This window comes from Capsella rubella, unplaced genomic scaffold, assembly GCF_000375325.1.
Source record: "Capsella rubella cultivar Monte Gargano unplaced genomic scaffold, Caprub1_0 scaffold_4, whole genome shotgun sequence".
Taxonomy (NCBI): Eukaryota; Viridiplantae; Streptophyta; class Magnoliopsida; order Brassicales; family Brassicaceae; genus Capsella; species Capsella rubella.
In genome coordinates, this window is record NW_006238920.1 from 4,048,876 (window position 1) to 4,068,807 (window position 19,932).

The window sequence follows — 19,932 nt, forward strand, 5'->3', positions numbered from 1 at the left end:
TGCCAGGGCCGCCAGGCCTCGAATGAACGCTTCAATGCCGGGAGACCTCCCTGCCCCCATAAGCGAGGAAAACTCCGAAGCACCAACTGGGAATCTAGTCTCCCGATTCCCCTGCGGTGAGGAGCCCAGAAGGGAGGGGCCCGAGGGCCTTTCAGGGCTCCCGGAGAAGGACCAAGAATTAGATTGGAGGGCACCCATCCTAGCCTACCTGAGGGAAGGTGAGCTGCCCCAGGATAAATGGCAGGCCCGGGAGAGTAGAACTGTGTCGGCCCGATTTTGCCTGCACAACGAGGGCCTGCTCCGCCGTAGTGTCGGAGGTCCTTATTTAACTTGCATCGCTGGGAAAGCACCGGGGATAGTGATGCGGTCAATCCACGATGGACGCAACGGGGATCACGCGGTGGCCCGAACATTGGTAGTCAAAATCAAGCGTTATGGCTTCTTTTGGCCAACGATGAAGGCAGACTGTGTAGAGTTTGTAAGAAATTGCGAGAAATGCCAAAGGCACGCCCCCACCATTCACCAACCCTCGGAACTTATGTCGTCAATCTCGGCTCCCTACCCGTTCATGAGATGGTCGTTGGACATAATAGGGCCTTTGCACAGCTCGACGAGGGGGGTGAGGTTCCTACTAGTCCTCACCGATTACTTTTCTAAGTGGGTAGAAGCGGCCGCATACTCCGCTGTAACAAATTCTCAGGTTCAGCAGTTCCTGTGGAGGGATGTGATTTGCCGTCATGGACTGCCGTACGAGATAGTAACGGATAATGGGTCGCAGTTCGTGTCGAGGCAGTTCGAAGCATTCTGCGCTCACTGGAAGATTCGGTTGAGCAAGTCTACACCCCGCTACCCGCAGGGGAACGGCCAGGCTGAAGCTATGAATAAGGTAATTTTGGCTAACCTAAAGAAGAGGCTGGACTCATATAAGGGTCGGTGGGCCGAGGAGCTGCAAGGCGTATTGTGGGCAATCCGAACCACGCCTCGACGGGCAACGCACGAAACCCCTTTTTCGCTGGTGTATGGGACGGAGGCGGTAGTCTCGGCGGAGCTTGCTGTACCAGGAGTACGGGCAACCACGAACCCCACAATGCCAAAAGAGAATGAAGAGTCTCTTCGAGATGCCCTCGACTTCATCGAAGAGAAACGCGATCGGGCCTTAGTTCGTTTGCAGCATTACCAAAGCACGATCGCAAAGTACTACAACTCAAGAGTAAGGGGTCGTGACCTCAGCGTGGGCGATCTCGTACTAAAAAAAGTTTACGAAAATACAAAAGAACTTAACGCTGGAAAACTTGGTGTGAATTGGGAAGGCCCTTACAAAATTGTTGCTGAGGTGCGTAACGGGGTTTATCGCCTCGAGGAGCTGTCAGGGAAGAAGATCCCCAGGTCATGGAATGCCTTGCATCTAAAGAGATTTTACACCTTTTAAAAAAGTAGTAAAGCGTTTCCACGTCTTAAAAACGATATAAAGCAAACTTAGTAGAGTTTAAAGCAAATATAAGAGTGTGACCTCCGCGGTCAAAAACACTCGTGCATAAATCTTAAACAAGTTCAAAAAGCAGCCAAAAACAAAAGGGGGGGGGGTCTAAGCCCAAAACAACACCGAACAGAAAGTTAAGCAGGCCCGGAGCTCGCAGCAGGGTCGTCCGGGCGGGCCAAAGGAGTACTAGTCGCCTCGCCGACAGGAGCCTCATCATCCCCAGGGTTCATAAAAGCTTTTACCTCCTCGCTGAGGCCTGGCCGGATTGCCTCTAGTTCCTGGTTCGGTACAACAGGGGGGTCAGAAGGGGGCTCCTCGATCATAAGGGGGCAGGAACGGGATCAGGCCCGAGTTCGGGGGGAGTATCTGCCAATAGGGCAGTATATGATGCAGGTTCAAACGTTAAGTCCTTTACCTTTTCAGCTTCGAGGCGAGCTGCCTCCTCGTCAGCCTTTAAGGTTTCGAGCTCCTCCTTCAGATCGGCAATCTCGCCCTTCTCGATCTCTTCCACCAGCATCCGGTTGGCACTGATCTCAGCAGCTCGGATTGCATGGGGGAGTAAGCGGTCATGCTCCTCGAGGTGCGACCCGATCTTGTTAATCGTGTCCCGGAGCTCAGCTCGCGTTTTCCTCCGCTCTTCTCTCCGCACCCTCTCCATCTCACAGAGGTTCCCCGCCTCCAGGAGTTGATTTCTCAGTTTGGTTTCCTGGAGCTCCTTCTTTGCCTCCGTTTCGGCGGTAGTCGCCTGCAAGTACAGCTCCCCAGCCAACTTTAGCTTGTCTTGACAAGTCTCTAAGGAGGTCTCGGCAATCTGCAGGTCAAGCTCGACGGTTCTGAATTTCTTGTTGAACTTGGCTGCCTTCTCCACCTCAGCTCGGTTGGAAGCCTCCAGGGATTTGTACTTCTTTACCTCTTTCTCTAAGTCAGAGACCCGAGCTTGTAGAACCCGTATTTCGGTGGCTGAGTGGCTGGCGAAGAGTTGCTCTTCGTAATGCGCCACCGAGCTGTTAAACTCAAAGAGCATCTGCCGAGAATAGGAAGTATTTGTAAACAACATGTGAACTCAAGGAGTAAACACTTGTGAGACGAAAGGGAGTAGGTTTACCTCGCCGACCTTCTCGGCGAAACGGAAGTAGTCCTCCCGGTTGTTCACGGACATGTCCTTGAAAGCAGGGACCCGAGCTCCGGGCCGGCTAAAGCTCTGCATCATGTCAGCCAAGGATTTCAGAGGAGCTAGAAGTAAAGTTTTAGGTTAGCTCGGGGTGACGCATGTATTAAAAGCTAGCTATCAGTCAGTGGCTTACCCGGGAGTTCGCGCCTCGGAGCTGACTTCGGGTCAGCAGAACTCGAAGCCGCGGGCAGAGAGCTCTTCGGGTAGGGGGCTCAGCGAGCTTCTCCTCAGTTCGCGGCTTGGAGCTCGCACGCATAGGACAAGCGGGTTCCGCGGCTTTCCGCTTTTTAGACCCGCTGGCCTGGCCTTCCTGAGGAGCTGGGCGAACGGCGGGAGATTCAACGCTGAGGTCGCTGTCGGGCAGAGTGATCACCTCGCGGCCCGTGCCCTCCGGGGGGGCGACCGAACTGGAGGACTTCTCCCTCAAGGAAACCTTGGCCTTGGAGTCTGTCAGTGCGGTGACCATTTTCTTCTTCAGTTCCTTCTCCTTCAGCTCCATCTTTTTCTTGTGAGCCCTCTCCTCGAGGTAGTTCATCTTGGGAGGGGCGGATTGAGGAGAAGAGATAGTAAGGAAACTAGTGCGGATGCGGGCACCGGCCTCACGGATTCGGGGGCAGGTGAAGGAGTCCCACGCCGTTTCGGCACCGCAGAAGGTAACGAAATAGTCCGCGAAGGTTTGAGATAATGGCCCATGGTCAAGGGAGGCTGAAAAAGAAGAGGGAAAAAAGTTAGTACCCCGAACTGATAGTTGGCAGTATGGAGTTGTCGAATCTCCTCGCAGTTCTACCAGGTTTCTGAGACCAGTGCGGGACAAGCAGCTCATGCAGATCGCCAAAGGTGTCCCGGTTAACCGGGAAGAAGAAGTAGCCACTCCGGTATTGTTCGTCTTTTTCGGGGAAGTCTTCGAAGACTCGGAACCCGGCCAGCGGGCTGAGATAGAAGGTCCCTCTAGTTCGGCCACTCTTTATGGTGTAGAGGTAGAGGATGTCCTAGAAGGTGATGAGGTAGCCATGCTCTTCGGCTAAGGTCTGCAGACAGAGGATAGTCCGGACAAAGTTCGGACAAAGCTGGGGGAGGGTGACGCCGAGGGCAAACATCGCCTTCACCAGAAGTTCCGGCAACGGAAAGTACAGGCCGCACTTTGAGAAAAATATCTCGTAAGCGCAGCAGTACCCGGGAGGAGAATCCTCCGGCGACATGTCGTCCCCCGGAGCGATTAGCTCCGTCTCTGACGTAAGGCCGCAATGGAACTTTACGTGTACCAAATCCTTCTCGGCTATCGTTGACTTGGGGTGCGGGCCGAACTGACCGGAGAGAGAGGTGTCTCCGGCTTTGAGGGTTTGCTTTTGCAGCGACATGGTCGAGATTAGAATCAAGTATGGAGGAGAAGCGGCAGAAGGTACGGCAAGGAGAAGCGTCGGTAAACAGAGAGAAATAAAAGAAGCAAGAGGAAAACGAAAAAGAAAAGCGAAGGAGGGAGGCTCTACCTTTATAGCGTCTCGGCGGCTGCGACTCAATGATTACCTAGGGAAGCTAGAGGGTCACGTCCTTTATAGCTAGCAACCAAGGAATTCCGAAGCGGCAAAACCGGGGCACGGTAATCCGAAAAGGCAACCTCGAATAATAACAAATCAATCATAGCGGATTCGGGAGTCGAAGTTTCTTTAATTATGTAGCATTAAAGTCTCCCGAACTGATCCACTTCGGAAGACTTGGGGGGCTTACTGTGGGTACCGGAACTGACGTTCTGGGCTAACAGCCCATTCCGTTTAGGCCCGTTGGCGACGGCCCATTATCGGAACTGCCCAGCCCGTCAGGCGAAGTCCAGTAGGAACCAAGGGTTTGAAAGGGGAATCGAAACGGGCTATCAGCGGGTCAAGCGGTGCTTTAATGAGAATGGCGCGATTCGCGGAGCGGAGTTCGCTGTATGTTTAATGCTTGCTAAAGTAGTATAAGTAGGGGGAAAAACAACGTGTAAAGGGTCGGATTTTTCTTTTGGCAAAAATATACTAAATAAAGATAAGCAAATTTCTCTCAGTCATTTCGCAATCCTACTTACGAGTTCGGACAGGGAATTAGGAGCCCACTCGAGTTCACTACGTTTCCAGTTTGTGGATTCCAGCTCCCACACTATGATAACTGGTCTTCCTTCAATTATGCTTCCATGGGCACCGAACATTTCTCCTACACAACACAAAAACGTAATAAGTCTTATTGGTTTAAAAGATGTTTCAAGACAATAAGAACACACACATGGTAAAACAAAGTTGAAACTGTGTTTTTGTAACGTACTCTTAGTTTCCCAGATTCTGAAACACCTCTTTGTAGACAACGTTAGTTGTTTGTGTATCTACTTTTCTGATGCGGACATCAGAACTAAATCAGACCAAGAGCACATCAAACCGGTCTACATGGATAATTTTGGAGAATCTTTGTCTAAGTGGAGTTCTGATCAAGTACAAGGCGAAGGGTTAATTATTCACCATGATATTAACCCTAAGAAGTACGATAGTTCAAGAGGGATAAAAAATCAGCAAGTCAAATCACCTAATCATTGGGATACGACTGTTGCACTCTTTTTCCCTTTTCTAGGGGTTTTCCCAATGGGTTTACCTAGAAAGGTTTTTAATGAGGCAACACCAAGTCATCAAGGAATCATTCACCATCCATATGATTCAAAGATGATAGCTGATGTACATTCTGATCTACTCGCGGACAAGCATGCTGAAGTACTCGCTGACAAGCATGCTGAACTACTCGCGGAGAAGCATGCTGAACTACTCGCTGACCGACTGCCTGAACTACACCAGATTGCGAGCTGTGAGGATTTGAAGTCTTTTAAAACTTGTATCAGCCATGAAGGGAGTCCACACACTCATTTGATTCACCACAAGGCCCCAACCTAATCTAATTGGATCTACCCACTAACCCAGAAAAAATAAAAGAACAAAACCAAAAAAAAAAACAAAACTTAAACACAATCACTTTTTACCTGGGTTTTTTTTTGTTTTTTTTTCTCATCCCAAGTCCCAACTCACATGAACAAACCGTAAAATTCAGAATCTACTCCTTCTACTTGTTCATATTCTCTGAGAAATCATCCTTCAGTTTCGATTTTGAATTGGGGTTTTATCGATTTGGCTCAACTCCAAGGATTTGCATCTCAGCAGTTGCAAATGGTGAAAATAAGGGGATGAAGGACACGAGGCGGACGAGCTCCCGACGGACAAAGTCGGAAAGCAATGTGCGATATCGGCGACAGAAGGAGTACAACTAGTGTGTGTAAGACTGGTAGAGCTAAGTACAACTAGTGTGTGTAAGACTGGTAGCACTAGTACACTAGTGTGTAAAACTAGTAAAATAAGTACAACTAGTCTATGTAAAACTGATACAACTAATATGTGTAAAACTGATAGAACTGGTACAACTAGTCTATGTAAAACTGGTAAAACTAGATAGAACTATCAGTCTTATGAGAAATTGTTGAGATAATATTATTTTTTGTTGCAGGATTTCGAAGAGGAAACGAATGAAAATGTAGTAAAAGAATGAGGAGAAAGAGAGCAATTTTGGAACCAAATAGGGAAGAAGAAATAAGAGAGAACGAATTTTATTTGTAATACTAGTATAACTAAGTAAAACTAAGTTTTCTGGATATGGTTGTGTATAACTGGAAATACTAGATAAATCTAATTTGTTTTTTTTTTTTTCTGGATTTGGTTCGTATAACTAAAAATTTTAGGAAAAGCTTGGAAGAACAACCATGAAATAGTCTTACAAAACAAAACAATGGAGAATAAATAAAATAAAGACAATAATAGTATAACTAAGTAAAACTAGATAAAACTAGGCGAATTTGATTTGTAATACTATTATAACTAAGTAAAACTAAGTTTTCTGGATTTGGTTGTGTATAATTGGAAATACTAGATAAAACTAAATTGTTTTTTTTTTTGGGTTCATATAACTGTAAATAATAGGAAAAACTTAAGAAGAATCATGAAATAATCTTACAAAACAAACAAAGGAGAATAAGTAAAATACAAATGTAACATCACATATTCTAACTTTCCTTAGTTTTACTAGTTATATCAGTTATACCAGTTGTACCAGTATTACAAAAAGTTTTGAAATTTTTTAAGGAAATATTAAAATTCGTTTGACAAAATTTATATATGTAAAAAAATCTGACGTGTTCACACTTAGTTATACCTAAAATTGTAGTTGTACCAAAATTGCAAATAGTTGTACTTTTGAGGTTTTTTCAATTTAATTAGTTTTACCCACACTTAAACTTATAATTTTTAGTTGTATAGTTGATTAAAGTCTATAAACCTACAATTATGAGTCTTCTATGCATTAATATATTTAAAATCTATAATTCTATAACTTTGTCATCCCAACTTGGTGTTTATTTACAAAGTGAACTTAAAAGTATAAGGAAACACTTGATTGGGTTCTTTCATACCAACCCTAAATTTATATATTTTTAAAAATATAACTCTTTGTAAACATTTAAATATTATTTTTGACATTTACTAGTATACATATTCTTAGATTTTCTTTTAAAATCATTTTATGGATGTTTAACATTTTTAATACTAGTTTTATGTTAGTTGTGCCAGTTTTACTCTGTTATGACAACATAAATATACACATCAATTGGAAGAGAAATCAAACATTACTAGAATTTAAAATAAGTTTCATGATAATTGTGACATAACCAAGATAATAGTAGTACAAACCAAAATATCAAACATGAATCAAACAAATTTTAGAATCTTTTGACTGTTGCTTTTGATAATTCGTACTAACAGCCTCATCATCATCATTAAGCACTTGTTCAGGCTGTTTCGAGACAATAGTGACATCCACATACAGAGCCGTGCATACGTTACGTGAAATGAAGCGCCGCTTCTGGCAGCCAATTTTATTAAAAAATCAAGGGCATATATTTCTTAAAGTTATATAGTTTAGTTCTATTAAAATTATATAAATATAAGATAATGGGCTTATAATTTGTAAGATACAGCAATAAATTATGGGCTATTTTACATTTTTCTTTTAAACATGGGTTCTATAATATGTTAACTAATTAAAAAAACTAAACACATACGACACAACTAATTAAACAATTAGGGTTAAAGAGTGTTTTTGCTAAGTGTCACTTTCGTCGTTTGGTTTCTCAATTTTTTTTGATTCTAAGGTAACACAGTGACTTCTTTTGATTTAGATTCTGGTTAAGATTGCAAAGTAATAATTGAAACTTTATTTTGTATTTTCACTACAGATCGATGTCATCAAACAAAAGGGATCAACCTTCTCGTTCAGATAACAGAAAAAAAGAAAAATAAAAGATGAGCAAGCAAAATCTCAAGAGAACGCTTTATTCAGGTACTTCAAAAAATCTCCAACTTCTGATGAATTTGTAGATGACACTCTTGGAGATGATGAAGTGGATGAGAATATAAATGAGTGTCAAAGAGAAGAAGCAGACATTGAACAAGAAAATGTCAATACAATGAATGAAGAAAAGACGAAGGCAAAGGATGATATGAATAAGAATGAACGTGAGAAGTGTGATACTCTGAGGGAGTCTTGTGGACTTCTGGATATATATGATCCTGGAAATTGGGGAAACATAAAAGAGGATGGAATGAATGGAGGGATTTTATGGTTGTACCAGGTCCAACAAAAAGACTGCCACTTGGTTATAACTTTCCTAAGGACAGTCTTAAGAGACATTTTTCTCATTTGCATTACACAAGAGAGATGGGTGATGGAACAAAACAAGATCGGCGTTGGCTAGTTTACTCAAAGGCATTGAACAAGAGCTTCTGTTTTTGTTGTAAATTGTTCAATCAAGGTGACAAAACTCAGTTGGCATCTACAGGCTTCAATGATTGGAGGAACGTTTTGAAAAGGCTCAAAGAACATGAATCAAGTCGTGAACACATTCTGTGTATGAAACAGTGGGCTGAACTAGATCTCAGGTTGCAGAAGAATCAGACCATTGACAAATATGCTCAAGATGAATTCAACAAAGAAAAAAATCATTGGAGGCAGGTGTTGCTTAGGATTACTACTGTGGTAAAGACGCTTGCTAAACAAAATTTAGCTTTCCGTGGAAGCAATGATAAGATTGGTGAAGAAGGTTGTGGAAATTTTTTAAGCTTCATAGAGATGATTTCTGATTTTGATCATGTGATGATTGAACATCTAAGAAGATAAAAAGAGGGTGTATCTCGTAATCATTATCTCAGCAACAGAATTCAGAATGAGTTAATAGCTTTGTTAGTTAATGAGATCAAAGCCATGGTTATCAAGAAAATTCAAGATGCAAAGTACTTCTCTGTGATTCTTGATTGCACTCCTGATATTAGTCATCATGAACAAATGACTGTCATCATTCGGTGTTTAGATGTTTCAACAACTTCAACGAAGATCGAAGAATATTTTTTAACTTTCTTAAAAGTAGATGATACATCCAGTGAAGGACTTTTTCGTGAGCTTCAAGCTGTTTTGGCTACTTTTGATTTGAAAATTGATGATGTGAGGGGGCAAGGTTATGATAATGGCTCCAATATGAAGAGAAAGCATAAAGGAGTACAAAAGAGATTTCTTGAGATAAACCCTAGGGCGTTCTATACACCATGTAGTTGTCACAGTTTGAATCTTGCGCTTTGTGATATGGCAACTACTTCTTCAAAGGCAATCTCGTTTTTTGGGATAATTCAGCGTACTTATTGCTTCTTTTCAGCTTCAAATAAGCGGTGGAAAATATTTGAAGATCATGTGGATGACCTAACCCTTAAGCCTTTATCACACACTCGTTGGGAGAGCCATGTGGAAAGTATCAAGGCAATAAGATTTCAGGCTCCTAAAATCATGAATGCATTAGTGTACATTGCTGAAAATAGTGATGATCCTAAAGAGCAGAGCGACGCTGAATGTCTGGCAACAAGTGAAACACATGGAATTGGAAGTTTTGAGTTCTTAGTTTCCATGGTTATTTGGTATAATCTTATATCTGTTGTTAACATTGTGAGTAAGAGTTTGCAGTCAGAAGACATGAACGTTGATGTAGCTATTTCTCAACTGAAAGGGTTGGTCTCTTATTTTTAAAAATGTAGAGAGTCGGGCTTTGAGAAAGCAAAAGAAGAAGCTAAAGAAATTACAGAATCTTTGGAGATTGATCCTGTATTTCCTAGAAAAGCAAAGCGAGTGATTAAAAGGAAAAGACATTATGGTGAAGAATCAGAGAATGTCGAGGGAAACGTGACATTATCACCCGAGGAGAGCTTTAGGGTTGATTACTTCATTCAAATCATGGATCAAGATCTCTACTCACTTGAGACCAGATTTGAGCAATTCCAGAGGTACGAGCAAATATTTGGTTTTTTGTTTGATTTAGGAAAATTGCAATCAGCGAGTGATGATAGTTTGATGGCTTCTTGTGCAAACCTCGAAGATACTCTAACTCATGAAAATCAGTTAGATGTTGCTGGTAATGATCTTTTCTTTGAACTTAAAGTTCTAAGAGAAGTTTTACCAAAAGAAGTTAAAAGGCCTATTGAAGTATTGGACTTTTTGCAGCCAGTTGAAGATTGTTATCCGAACTCGGTCATCGCTTATCGAATATTGTTGACGATTCCAGTTTCGGTTGCATCTGCTGAAAGGAGCTTTTCAAAACTGAAGTTGATCAAGTCATATCTTCGTTGGAGTATGTATCAAGAAAGATTGAGTGACTTAGCTATTTTATCCATCGAAAGAAATTTGGTTAAAAAGATTGATTTTGAAGGCTTGGTTAACAATTTTGTGGAGAGAAAAGGAAAACAAATGTTAAGAACTAAGTATTTTTGTTTCTTTATTTATTTTTTGTTATATGACAATTTTGGTTTATTTTTTGAAGACTTTTTTTTTTCTATAAACGAATGCTTTTTTTTTTTTTTTTTTGCTTCTGATGTTGGTGAACCTTCGCACGGCTATGCATCCTTATTATCAATTTATGTCCCTTTCTTCAATTGTTTTTAATTAAATCCGGTTCTCTACATCTCGCATTTTATGTATAATTTTATAAATGTTTTAAATTCAGTTCACATAAAAAATGTGTCCACTCCCATCAACCATCAACAAACGCTTTTAAACGAAGGGTTTACACCAACCAATCAAATATGAAAATGTAATATTTGATATATGGTTATGTCCATCGAATAAAACGTTTTCTATACGGTGGAATTCGTTCTTTTTTTCCACACACGTTTATCATTTAAGTCGTTTATTTCTCAATTTCTTTTGGTCCATACACGTTTGTCTGTCAGTAGCTGGTAAGTGTTCTTTAAAAGTTCATTAATATCGCTCGCAAACATTAAATGTTACGTCAAGAACTGTGAGTAAATTGCTTCTCAACAAACAACAACCCAGTAATTAATGAATTTTCATTCGGATATCCATATTTATACGTAATATGGGATGCATAGTATGTACCTAGCAGAAAAAGAAAATGACAAATCTCCTTGACCTACCACATCATCTTGCAATTTTCATTGTCACACTTCTTGCTAAATCCGGTTTCCAAAAGTTAGCATCTCTCATTGCATCTGGTTCGGAAGGATGTGCTCTTGCTTTTAATGAGTTGGTATTGAGGGAAAAGCAGCCAGGAGTGATAAAAACAAATTCAATATTTCGTCCATATTTTGTAAGGACCATAAAAGCCAGGTACCCTAAATCAATGTACCTAAAGGGCGTTAGAGACGTTGCTATATACGGGGACTACAGAGATGCCATTCCCATGTTTGCTTACAAGTGGAGTAACCTATTTTGGAAGGAGAAGCTCTCGATGGCAATGATTTTAATGCTCACACTTTTGGTGTTATGTGTGCGTGAGACGAATGAGGGGATTGCTTTAATGAGGGAGTTCTGTAATTTTTTAGAAGAAAAAGACGAAGGAGATGTTGTCGCCCAATGGGTGTTCTATGATTTCATACGGTTGAGTTCTCGATCCACAGTTCAAGGGCGTTCTATGATAAATACGATTCTCTAGCCTTTGTGATTAGAAAATTTCTGTATCAATGACAATTTGTTTCCAATTCAGTTTTTTTTTTTTTACTAACTCCGACTGGTAACACGAGTTATCAAAATCGAATTGCAGTAAGTAGTATGAGTTGCAGTAAGTTGCAGTAAAAATTATGTGGTATAAACTGCAGTTTGATGTAGTAAATTTGCTGTAGAAATTTGAAGTAACATTTTCTTAAACAACTGACTGTTAACATTTTTGATGTATTATGTGCAGTATCTATCATAAATATAAATTAAATAATTATTAAGAATAATAACATTTTCAAATATAATAAGTATAAATAAATTAATAAAATGATATTTTGTTTTTGAAAAAGTAAAACATTTGTGACTTAAAACTAGCAAATTTTCTCTCTCTATGTTTATGGTCCTTTTGGATCTTTTCGTATATGTATGTGAAATATGAAGTTGAAACTGTTCTATTCCATATAGACATGTGTCTTCAACTTATCTAAAAAAAAAAACTTATCTTGTCGAACATATAAAGTTGAAACTCATGTTCTATTTCATAAAGAAATGTGTTCTCAGTCCAAAGTTACTTACTGGGTAAAAAAAAGCTTTTTTCTCTCTTATCTCTCTCAAACCTTTCAGAGAAAGAAAAAGGCAGATCTTGTTTCTTTCTTCTTCCAACTTCACATGTTGGATTAGTTTTCTTAATTTTTTTGTTTCTAGTTTAGGTTTTTTGTTTCCAACTTTAGTTGGATTTAAATAATTCTGAACTTAAACTCTTGTTTAAGTTTAGATCTGTGTTCTCTCTTTTACAGAGATTTTTATTTCGATCCCATTTGCTATAGATGAATCTCCTTTGTTATAACGTCTGCTTGACTACTCTCTTATGTTGGAATAACATCTTCATCGCCATGCTTCTTCTGAAGTGGACCTGTTTAGGTCATAGGTGGAGCATCCCTCTAAGAGTTTGGGTAAAGAAGATGAAGATTTGAAGAAATCTTCGGGCACAAATTCAAGACGTATACAGTGGATTTTATCTAATCAGCAACGGCAAAATCTGTAAAAGAGTTCCAGTGATGAAACTTCAAAGTTTGGGGCCAGAGTTGAGTCAGATCGTGGATCTCGACCGACGCCGTTCGTGTTACCGCTTCTCCTTCTTGTGTGTTTAACATCTATCAAAATCTATCAACACGTGGCACCTTTGTTCTTAATCTTATCTCTTTAGTTAGGGTTAAGTTGTGTTTTAATTACGATCAAGGTTGTAAATGAAGGAGATTAGATTTGTTTCATCACTTGTAATGCCCATTGGGCTTTTAATGAATATATTTGGCCGAAAAAAAAAAAACCTAGCAAATTTTGAAAAATATTTTAGTTTAAATGAGTCAAATAAAAACTAGAAAATTTTAGAAAATCTTTGACCAAGTTGTTTATGATTGTTTCCCATAAACATATAAACAAATTTAGCAAATTTAAAATTTTAAAATAAATCTACAATAGTTCGTTTGGTAAAAAGAAAAAAAAAAGATAAACATAGCCTTCAAATATTTGACCAATTTGTTTCAAGGATATTACAGAGCAATATTTGACCAAGTTATTTTGAATAAAAAATAAATTCTTCCATTCACAAAAAAATTAATATATAAGTTTTTCAAAATTCTGAAAATAAATGGATACTTCAACACTACCACATGGAATTTTTCATAATGTTGCATAATCTTTTGAATTATCAAATTTTCAAAAGACATAACTCAAACTTTTAATTCAACCATAACACATTGTAATTCAAAGTTAACTTCAAAAAAAATAAGTTTTTTCTTGATTGGTAACATTTTTGAATATAATCTTTGGGTTAAGTAGATAACTCAACTTAACTCAATGATAATGCATGTTACCAATCAAAGCCTATATCATCATACAAGTAAAATCTATTAATTTATCGAAATAAGAGTTGACCTTTATAATTAATATTTTCTTGACCATCATGCACTTAATAAAAACTATAATATTTTGATTTATAAATCTACTAAAATTTAATTTAACAAAACTTAATGTAAATCGATTATCTTATAAAGCACAAATCACTGCACCAACAAAATTTTGACATGTCAGCAAAAATAATTAGTTTTCAAAAATTAATTGTAAACTTAAGAAAGATCATGGTAAAAAGGAAAAAAATCGATATCACATAATTAAAATTAAAAAAGACAGTTAAATCCTGCAGCCAACGTTAAAATAATTTATTAACAAAAGAAACAAAGTTTTATTCAATTTAGATGATCTTATTCAGAACTTCACTATCTCCTTCAAAACAAATCACTTTAGAACCTTTGTTGCATAGCTAAAACCAACGCCTTCGCTTCTGTTTCCAATGGAGATGTAGCATGTCCTAATTCCGTAGATCCCCAACCAAAAGAGCCACCTTGGTAATTTCTTATAATCCATCCTCCTTTAACTTGATTTGTAGTGTGATTAAAATCTGCATCATAGTTACATTTAAGAACACCATTTGCTGGACGTAACAAAGTCGCTTCGTTATTCATGGTTGCACTCGCATGCTGAGGCAAGGGAGGAGAGTTATTTATAATCCAATCATGAACATCTCCCCTATCATGATAAACAATATTTATAGGTCTTTCTTGTACTCCATTAAATATAAAGTTATTTATGGATTTGCAGAGATGTCAAATTAACAAAAAAGATAGTAATTTTGTTGGATAAGGTAAATTGTCATCAAATAATAAGGACATAAAACATTCAATAACATTTTCACTACAAAAGGGGGGATGAATGTAATATATGTATAGGAATATTAGAAAAATCCCAAACAGATTTGGCATGATGCAAAAAAAAAGAATATAATCTATTTGTTTCATCGCTTGAAAACAGTTTGGACAAATAGGATCAATATTCATCTCACGAGTGGTTAAAAAAGAAAAACATCATCAACTACCACAATCTCTAATCTTCTTCCACGATCTCTGAGATTCAAAAAAGTGTCACTAATATCAATTCTCTATTTGCTTCGTCCTCCATTCAAAAGCCTCTATTTGAACAAAAAAGGTTCATGTTCATACTAAACTCTCTATTTGCTTATTTATATAAAATAAATCCCGAATCTGGAGAATTTTTCCTTTTTATCTTTATTGCTACGTCCTCCATTCAAAAACCTAGATCCATGGAGAAAATAAAGGAGATGAGTCAAAAGAAGTGAAAGAATGATTCTTCATATATATATATTTTGTTCTCATTTTAGGGTTTCATCAATGGATTGTCTCATCTTCTTTTGCTACAATAATCTTCCTCATCGTTTCATCAATCAGTAGTCTCATCAAATTATATATTTCAAAAATTAATTTCAGTTTAAAGTTATTTTTTTCGAATTTTTCAATATTCTTTTAAGTTGTTCATTGTGGTTATACTGTTAATCAAATTCTTTACTTTACACAGATTTATGAATTTTGTATATTTGGATTTGCGGGTTCATATTGCAAATTATTTTCTAGAGTAGTCGTTTATAGAGATATAGCAAATAAAGATGTCAAATATAAGTGAATGGGTCTTTTCTCTTACTATAAATTTGCGTTTTCTTAAACTATGACATTACTATGGAGATGACTCTTCTTAAGACCATTCACTTTTCTAACACAATGGCAAACTATGCAGATCATTTGTTTCAGCACAAAACATTTTCCAAAAGAGCAAAATTTAAGGTAAATTTGTCATTTTCTTTTTTTTCTATATCTTACGCTTTTTGGAATGGTATATACATATTTCAGTCATCAACAGGTGCAGAGTATATCTCTTTTCATCATAACATTTATTCACTAAGCTTTTTCCAACTCACCGATTACTTCAACTTTATTATCTTTACAAAAATTTTGTTTGATTTAGCATGCTCTCTAGCTGTTTTACAAACAATGACAGATTTTAAGTAGCAATTAAGTAGATTCCCGTTAAGCCTCTACTCACAGCATGACACAAGTTATTCAGTATGATACTAAAAGCTAACACAAACAAAAGATTCGCCTGAGTTTTGTCCAAACCTGTAACAACCCGCCCTGTGGGATCCTTCGCCACATGGCCTACTCCGCCACATGGCATTCTTATAGCGCTCCAGCGCATCGAACCTAACCTCTCTCCTGTGGGCCCAATCTACGCAGCCCTCTGGCACGCAGTTTTCTGGCCCACCATGTAGGTTATTGGTGCATTTGGCGTTCCTCGAACCCAAGACCTCACCCTTTAACAACCTTCACACCGGACAAGCTGTTATCAATAGAGTCGGGTCGGATACAATGGGACTATTATCAGCAGATAGTTTGGTCTGAGCATCACTTGGTGTGGTGCAGGAGTTGTAGTTCACCATGTTAGCACGTTGAATAATCTCTGTGGCGTATTGACGTTGGTCAAGAAAAAGATCAACCGTATTTCTCTTGATTGAGATGCTGATGAAGTAATGAGCTTCACCAAGGTCTGTAATCTAAAATTCTTTGTTGAGAGACGCGATGATGGCATCACGCTGAGATGTGGATGAAGCCGTAAGTAATATATCATTGACATATAGTAATAGATACGCCATTCCGAAGCTGGTTTTGTAAGTAAACAGCGAAGAGTTATACTTGGTTTGAAGAAAACTAACACATAGAGCATATGATGCAAAGCGTTGATTCCACATCGTGGGAGATTGTTTGAGTCAGTAAATAAATTTGTGGAGAACGCATAGTCTGGTTTTGACTCATCACGAAAAACCGACAGTTGATTCATATACACTATTTCACAAGATTGCCGTTGACAAGAGGCATTTTTGACATCTAATTGGTGAATGGATCACTGACGGGATAAAGCTACATCTAATTGGTGAATCGATCACTGACGGGATAAAGCTACATCTAACACAGTTCAGATTGTGGCGGGCTTTACAGCCATACTAAACTTTTCATCACAATCAATTCCAACTTCTTGAGATTTTCCATTCGCTACTAACCGAGCTTTGTACTGTGTAAGATTCCCATATGCATCACATTTGTGCTTAAATAACCACATAGAAAGCACAATGTTAACAGATTTGGGCCGAGGTACTAACGACCACGTTCCCTCTTTAATTTGTGAATCATATTCCTCATTCATTGCACCAAGCCAATTAGGATCCTCTAGAGCTTTTATGTGAGAGGTCGACAAAAAAAAAAAAAAAGAGCTTTTATGTGAGAGGAAGGAATGGGGGATATATTTTGAGGGAAGGATATTGAAGAGGTGAGTTGCTATATTCAAGGCTGCTACCCAATATATAGTCGGCATGTTTTCTTGGAAAATAAGCGATCGTAGAAAATTGTTTAAAGTACAAAGAGTTTTTTCGGCTTTGCCGTTCTGTTGGGATGTGTGAGGACAAGAAAATCGAGGGGTGATTCCTTGTGAGGCAAGAAGATTTAGAAAAATAGATTATTGTACTGTCCACCGTTATCTCATTAAAGCGATTTTATGTTGCGGCCAAACTGATTTTTAATATGAGATGAGAAGTGTAGGAAAGTAGAAGACACCTCTGATTTTTTGTGAAGAGGATAAACCCAAACAAAATGACTGAAATGGTCACGAAAAATGACATAGTAATTGATCCCACTTATGCTAGAAACTGGTGATGTCCAAATATCATAATTAATTATTTGAAAAGGTTAAAAAACAGTAGAAGTAGTAGATTCAAAAGGCAAACGAATGTGTTTCCCAAGTTGACAAGCATGACAAAGAGATGAATCTGGTTTTGAACATTGTATTGAACCAGCAGAAATAAGAGAAACCAAGACGGCGATGCCAAATGGTGGGGCTTACATAAGACATAATGAAAGCTTGAGGAGATGGAGAAGTCATAGAAGAGCTGGTGATCAAGTAAAGCGGGCCGAAGCTGTCACATCGGAGCAGAGGTTTCCGTGTACTCACGTCCTTAACAAGAAAACCAATTTGGATCAAATTCAATAGAAACCCAATTATCTTTAGTGAATTGTCATACAGTCAGCTAAATAAAATTTGCCTGAGAGAAAAAGTAACATATTTTATTACTTTATCATATAATATATAAAATTATTAGCTTATCATATAATACACAAAGGGAATTTTATGTAAAATACCATTCTCAAAACTCAAAAAATTAAAAGTGCCACTTTTCCCTTGTATTTTATGCATTGCCATATTAGGTATAAATGATAGGAATCAATTGACGAAATTACCCTTAACAGCAAAAGATAAAAATTATGACATGGAATGGGACCCTTTTTACTTTTTCTCTATATTCGTGGACAAGTTTTTTTGTCCATCCATATAACATATGTATTATTATAGACAAGTTTTTTTAAGAGTCTGGTCCCTAGGGTTGTGGCCCAGTTACCGATCTTGTTTACAGGCTATCGTTGTTTCATTGATGGGACAATTTTGCAGGTTTAGGATGGTTCTGTCAGCATGCTCAGGAACCTCTCCCGATGATGGGCGCCTAAAATATACGTCGTAGTCTATCCCCCCTCCATTCAGAAGCTCTGGCTTGGGCGATGAGATGCATGATAGGGCATAATTATGACGATGTTATGTTCCTGACGGACTGTTCAGATTTGGTGAAGATGGTGTCTTCTCCAACCGAGTGGCCGGCGTTCTCTGTTTACCTCGACGACATCAACACTGATAAAGAAGAATTCTCTACCTTTTCTATTTCTCTCATTCCACGAAGCTTGAATGGCATGGCGGATTCTTTGGCGCGCAAAGCTCGCTCCTGTCCGCAGAGTTTTAAACAAGTTTGCTTGGGTTCTCCAAATTGGCCTTAATCGGCCGATTGTATTCTTTATTGTCGACAAAAAAAAAAAGACAAGTTTGTTTATTAAAAAAAATAGACTTAGTTTACTACATACGTACGATGAACAACAAGTTAGGAACCAAAATATGGACATATTGCAGACATCGAATATGGTCCACCGAATTTAGTCCACCGGATCTAGTCCATAGGATCTTGTCCACCGGATCTGGTCCATCGAAATTGGCCTGTCGAAGATACAACACAAAATCTCTAGGGAGCATCTGCAAAGCTGATTGATACTTTTTGTAGGAGACAACACTGGTGAAAAAGATTTCATGAACTGGTTCAGTAGAAGTGGTCCACCAGATATTTGTCTACCGGATCTGGTCCATCAATTTGACGCAGACGAGATAAAGCACACAACTTCTAGGCAACATCTGCAGAGCTGATTGATATCTTTTTGTTAGAGCAATAGTCAGTGAAATCTGAAATTTCTTGGTTTGTTGTTGAAGAAAGAAAGAGAAAAATGAAAGAAGAAGAAGAAATACATAGGAGAGAGAAAGAATGAGAAAAAGAGAGATGAGAAAGAGATGAGAGATCGATGGATTGTAATATTTTTAATAGTAAAGGGCAAAATGGTTATTCTGCATCTGTATTGTGGCAACTGGGAGAAGGAAAAGAAGAAAATGGCATTGCATAAAATTTTGGCTAATGTTCATGGCAAAACTAATAATTTTCTCATATACAAAAGTACCTTGTGGAACCACAAATCTGTTAGTCCTTCTTGTTAAAGCAGCATATAATACTTCTGAATCGTGTGCAGATCCCTCTCATCCACTAAGAACATATATGAATTCCATATCAAAATTGCAAACAGCCTATACTTTTTCCGATATTACTTCTTTTCGATTACGGTAGCTTGGAGCTTCACTGTTAGGTACCATAGCAGGTATGTGCGTTCCATGAGTTGCTCCCAAACAATTCTAAAAAAAAAAAGACTTAGATATTTTTTTTCAAAAACACACACATATATATATATACCAAAAAAACAAACCTTGAAATAAGGATAAAATCTTGTACTCTCTCATATTTTTGAAGCTACCATAAGATTAGGTTTGCTCATCAAACTGGGAGGAATCGTATTTATAGCCTTTTAAACCTTATGAAAATTTGTGGCAATCATCTCTTCAACACAAATGAATTTTTTTATCTTTTAGGTACGTCGTATCTCGTATAAATTGACATAGCTTGAGAAATACATCTGGATACATACGATATAACTGTAAAAAATGACCAGAATCTTCTCGTAACACATTGCATATATAATTGTATCCAATTCTTGTGATAGGTTGTGGGATTGGATACTCGATGTAAAATTTTTGTTTTAAATATTGATGTGCAATCAATACTTGTGCTAATCCAATCATCATCACCCACAAATGCATTATTTTTGTATCCAAATCTTCATCCTCGAGTTGTTCTCTTGCA

At 38.3% G+C, this 19,932-nt stretch overlaps 3 pseudogenes; 2 read left to right on the plus strand and 1 right to left on the minus strand.

Moving 5' to 3' along the window:
* Positions 1-1,614: 1,614 nt before the first annotated feature.
* On the minus strand, positions 1,615-4,009 carry LOC111831036 (annotated as a pseudogene).
* A 4,163-nt stretch (positions 4,010-8,172) lies between these two features.
* On the plus strand, positions 8,173-9,776 carry LOC111831037 (annotated as a pseudogene).
* Positions 9,777-9,959: 183 nt separating this feature from the next.
* On the plus strand, positions 9,960-10,399 carry LOC111831230 (annotated as a pseudogene).
* Positions 10,400-19,932: the final 9,533 nt, after the last annotated feature.